The sequence below is a fragment of the Lycium barbarum genome, chromosome 10 (genome assembly GCF_019175385.1).
Source record: "Lycium barbarum isolate Lr01 chromosome 10, ASM1917538v2, whole genome shotgun sequence".
NCBI classification, from domain to species: domain Eukaryota; kingdom Viridiplantae; phylum Streptophyta; class Magnoliopsida; order Solanales; family Solanaceae; genus Lycium; species Lycium barbarum.
In genome coordinates, this window is record NC_083346.1 from 35,197,447 (window position 1) to 35,203,310 (window position 5,864).

The following is a 5,864-nucleotide window of genomic DNA, read 5'->3' on the forward strand; positions in this document are numbered from 1 at the left end:
AGAATAAACACTAGTATCACGAATATAGGATAAGTAGGCCAAGCACCCCTTATGAACTAAATTTTTCTCGCGGAGATACGAAATAATCATCAACGGCGCAAAAATTTGATACGCTCAAATTACACCTGTAATTAGCGTAAAGCGGACGATGTCAAATATAGTAACCCAACTAGATTGGGGTCGAATCCCACTGGGAATATGGTGTGAATAGGTTACTAAACTCGTAGAATGCTTAATTTAGGTCTAATGTCTTAATCCGATGATTTTTGTAAAAGTTGGGTTTTTTATGACTAACTGCTATCTAATTGCTTTGGGTTGTAATTTATGGTAAAAGAAACCAAGGTTGTGTCCCCGTTAAATAAAGTGTATGATCATGGGTATTGATCTTGATATACTTCTAATGGATCATTATATGAATGCACTTAACCTCTATATGAATCTCTACTATTTCCCTATAAATAAAGATTATCTCTTTCTATGATTTTCCCAAATATAAGAAAATAACTATGAAGAACGGTTAATTATGCCAAGTAAATTCTTCTTGTTCCTAAGTGAATTTATTAAACAAAGCATAAAGCTTTGAGTCCTTGTTAATTATTTTTACCAAACCTAATTATTTTCCCAAAAAAATCAAGGTTTAAGGCTTTAATCAATGTTTGCAACCATTAATTATGAATGAAGAATGAAGAATAAATAAACCCTAATAATCCATTATATGTATATCAATCACAAAACACCCATCATTGGGTTCACAACCCTAATAAGGGAATTTAGCTACTCATGAAAAAGAACAAGAAATAAGAAATTAAAGAATTCATAATTGCTTACTTTAGAAAGAAAGAGAAATTGATAATACTTGAATTGATGTTTGAATCTTCAAAAACTAGAGAGTATTTGATGTTCTAAGCCAAAAGTTAAAATATAATAACTGATAACAACTAAAACCCTACAATGAGCTATTTATAGGTTTCAAAACGTAAAATTACAGAATTTGCACTTATGTCCCAGGCGGCACTTATACGGTCCGTATAACTTTTCACGGACCGTATAAAACTTATACGGCCTTCATCCTTGTGTCTGCAGAGAAAAACACGAACTGGCATTACAAGGTTCGTATAACTTTATACGGCTCGTACAACTTTCCCGTGAAACTTCTTCCAACCTTCAACACATCCACTTATACGGCCCGTATAATATTATATGGTTCGTATAAGTGTTCGTGTTTCAGCATCTCTCTACTGCGACATTCTGTTGCCTTGCTTACTTTTGTACGACCACAGATACAGTTCGTATAATCTTATACAGACCGTGAAAATCAATCCTCAGTAAGAAATTTCTGTAACTTCCAATTCTTGAACCCGAACTTTACGATTTACCTGAAATATGCAAAAAAATCACATCAAAACAACACATAGTTGCCTAAAAAAAAGTAAAACTTCTCGTAAAAGAGTATCAAATGTGCGACAATTTCCCGGCACATCAACACCCCCAACTTAAAGTCTTGGCTTGTCCTCAAGCAAGCAGTGCAACACAAATAGGACTCAACTAACACCTAGATATCAGTGAGTAATAATGTCTACAATGGTTTTCTTTTCGAACTACTGGCATGCACATTTTTCTTCCAAGGACCACCTCATTTTTCGATTTTCAAACCATATACACAACCCAAGAACGCTATGACTAACAAGGAAGCTTCAATGCATGACATTACATTATCGAACATATTATGATGCACACAAACGCTACTTTAAGCGGCCACTTTACTATGCTCAATTCTCATCCTTATGCCCTCACATATACCAAAGAATGTCCCAACACATATATATACAACAAGAATGGGATGAAGATGAAAGAGAAGATAAAAACACTCACACTCACAAAGAAATTCATATCTACACATGCAAAAACCATAGGCTTGCCCTTATTTTCTATGTTTTCATCCTAGGCTCGTTCGGTTGTGATCACATTAGGACTTGTTTTGGCTTGTAATGTAGGATTAGGGACAGGTAGAATACTCTTTGGATATTAGTGACTCACCCTCCTTGAACACTAAAACATTTCTTCACCTTAATTCACCTCTTTTCTTTCCAACCCCTTTATTTTCTTTCAAGTTTTCGGCCTCGATGTGGTTTTATTCCTAACCAACTTACAAATCGTTTTAGGTTACAATTTTCTGATTTTTCTCTTCTTTATATATATATATATATATGCAACTACCACATCGAATCTCCACTAGCAAACCACATTTAATTCACCACTCCCAACTTATGTTTTTAACATCTACTCCACATTTGATTCACCCCCAACTTAGGCATTTTACCTCATATATCTAGTAGCTAAGGAGGGAACGGGTGCGAAGATGGATCAATTTCACAAAGGGTAAGGTTTCATAATTGGCTAGCCAAGAAAAAGGTCAAAAAGCTCAAAAAGGGAAACTAGGCATATTTTCAATTTTTGGTAAGGCTTATTTAGGCAAAGTGACTATTTACGCAAAGAAAGCCTAAGATCATATCACAACCAAACTTACTTTTGGATTTCATACAAGACCAACCGGGCAAGTTCTAGATTATACATGCATAAATAGAACTAAACTAACAACTCACACACACATTGGCATAAGGACAATTATTTTTACACTTGTGACCTCCTAAGTAGTCATTCATCACACACAATACCCCAATAATCATAATGTCATCTAAAGAATCAATCATGTCAACCAATAATTGTTCTAGGTATGCATTTTTCAAATTTTTGAGGGGTCCAAAATCAACAAAACATGACAACATGCCATCAGTTACAGAGTAACACCAAATAAGTCAAAATTACTCTATTCAACCTAAGCAACAACCTAAATATGCCAGTCTCAACAAAATTAAACCTTCCCCCCTCAAGAAAAGAACTCTAGCAAAGAAAAGTTGAGGGGGTTCCTAGACACATAGTTACACTATTAACATGATCAAGTACCCCCACCCCTAACTGAAAATCATGCAATGTCCCCAATGCATCAACTGTAAGTATAAAAGGGTAAGAGATACCTGGGCACCCTAGGCGCTATGCTCATCGACTCGGGACTGTGCTGCCTGAGATGCAGCAACATCAGGGGATACCTCTCGTAGTTGGCTGCCCGACGCACCCATTGGGCCTGGATAATTCTCACGCAAAGAGTTCAGGGAAGCGGTTTGCACCATCTCCTCCTTCATTTGGTGCAGCCTCTTGTTGCTCTCTTTCGTATCCTCAACTACGACATCTACTGGCCATTTCCCTCGAGCCTTTTTGACTTCCCCTTCAGAGTCGAGCAAGTTATGAACCGGGATATCAATATCCACACTAGTATGTGGTGTCAGAACAGGTTCCTCTACTCGCTCTCCCGCCTTCAACGCATCTAACTCAGCCTTCAGCTTTGTTAATTCTGTATTAAGTGATGCTGAACTACCCCTACTTTTGACTGCTCAAAAGCAACCAATCTCGTCTCAAACCCGTCTAATCATGCTTGGAAAACCTCGCGAGACTGAGCATATTCCTCCCGAATCTCTCTTTTGGTAATGTTGATTTATTTGTTTATTTGGGGCTTACGCTGCTGTATTATCACCTCAAGTTGTTTTTCAGCCTTTAATGTTTTGAAGGCTAACTCTCGGTAACTAGCTCTCGAGAATGTAAATAAATCAACCCCATATTGCGCTGCAGGAGGTGGAGCAGATGAAGTGGTAGGACCCGCAGAGGCGATGGTGATGCAGTAGTAGCAGCAGCAACATCAACTGTAACAGTACTAGAATCAGCGGCATGGGCCTGAAATGTGGCATCAGTACTACCAGCTTCAGGCATATCAGGATCAGTAGTAGTGGTATCTCCCAGGGCCCCAGGCTCTGACTCAGGTTGAGTCTCTGTATCTCCAGCAGGTGGGGCCACAAATATCTCCGCTGCATTCTCTTTTTACCCTTCCTCCAGTCCCCAAACTGAGTGTTTTTGGTGCATTAGCCCCGATCTGGAATGCCAACAACTTTAGCTCGTATGCACACTTCCGTGATAAGACACGGGAATGCCAATGAAGTCATAGGCTGGGGTGCTCTCCGTCGAATCTCATCAGCTATCATGCACCCCATGTTCACTGGATATCGACTCATCATCGAGGCAATAGTCGCTGCCTGCGGAACCGTGATTGTGTTGTCGTTTTGGGTCACCAATAGTCTGTATCTCATCAGATGCCACCAGAATCGGGCTTCTCTATTGAGTGTACTCTTGTAGATCTTTGGGCTTGGCTTGTTCACCCATTCTACCTCCAGATAGGCAATGACCACAGCTATCCATTTAATAACCGACCGATGATTTCAGCGATCTAATTTTTCTAAGTACTCCTTCTCATCCTCTGGCACCCGAAAGTCATCCCCGAAATAAATGTTGTTGATAGCCTCGGCGGATATGTCAACTTTGACATTCTGCACGTTCATTTCATCAAGCATTGGGAGTTGATTATTCGTCTGGCTAGGTTTTTTCATGCTCAACAACACAGCACCGTAGTTGGCATAAAATTCACGCACAATCTCCTACAAAAACTCTCCAGCAAGTTCAGCGAACACCTCTAGCCTATAGAATCGAAGGGTTTCGACAGTGTTGGGAAGAGCATCAAGACCCTCGAATAACAATTGCCTCTCTTCCCATATGCACCTCTTCAGCTCACCCCTACGCTTGGTAAGAGACAGAACATCCTCGTACAGCTCCTTTGACCCCGGAACTCCGAATCGCAAAGCATCCTCGGGTAGTGTTTTACTCTTCAGAACTAACCGACATTTGCCGTGTGTTGATTCTGGAGAAACATCAGAATTTAGAGCTCGGGTGTCTATAGGCTCAGATGAGCCGCTCTCTCTCGAATCTCCCTCTTCATCTGAGGACTCGCATGCCCTCATCCTAGCTTCCACTGACTCTTCTTCTCCCTCATCCGAGGTGGAAGGAGTCATGGGCGTGGGTTTAGGATTTGTAGCCCCCCTAACTTTCTTCACTGATAAGACCACATCATCCGAGCCCTCATCTCTCAAGTGAAGATTCGTCTCTGGTTGCTCTTGGGCTCAACCTTGGCCCCTACAAGCGCGGGGTCCCGTACCCCTTCGGACATTACGTTTTTGAACCATACCTGCAAAAGAACCTTTGTTAGTGATGTGTCATAGAATTTACAAATGAATGAATTTTTTTTTTGGTCGTTGATGTGCCGTGAAATTATGGCACATTCGATGCTTTTTGGCTATAAGATTTACTCTTTTTTTAGCGAGTCTTGGACTTTTTGATGTGTTTGTGACATGTTGCAGATGTTTGACGTATTTCGGGAGCAAGTCGTGGAAATGGAGTAAAAAGATGTTCAAAGAAAGAAAATTAACTGAAGACTGATTTATGCGGAGGAACATACGGACCGTAGAATATTCATGGTCTGTAAATGCCATCGTGGATGCTTAACAGAGAGGGCTCAGACATGAAGTGGAAGTCCAGGCATAAGTACGGACCGTATAATTTTTACGGTCCGTAAATCTCACCGTAGGTTGGTTCCAGAACAGTCTTAAAGAGAAGAGGATTTACGGGCAGGTTATACGGACCGTATAATATTTACGCTCCGTAAAAGTTGATCGTACATCTGACAACTGGAGGAGAATTTACGGAGATCTGTCGCCGATTCTACGGACCGTATAAATTATACGGTCCGTACATTGGTCCGTCGGGGGAAATTTTGTAAATCTTATTTTGCACGACTTTGATTCTTATAAATACCTTATTCTAGGTTTCTTATAGAGACAATTACTACAGAACTCAGTTTTATTTTCATTAGCATTAGTTACTCATAGTTTTCAAGTCTTTTAGAGAGATTACAAACAATTGCAATT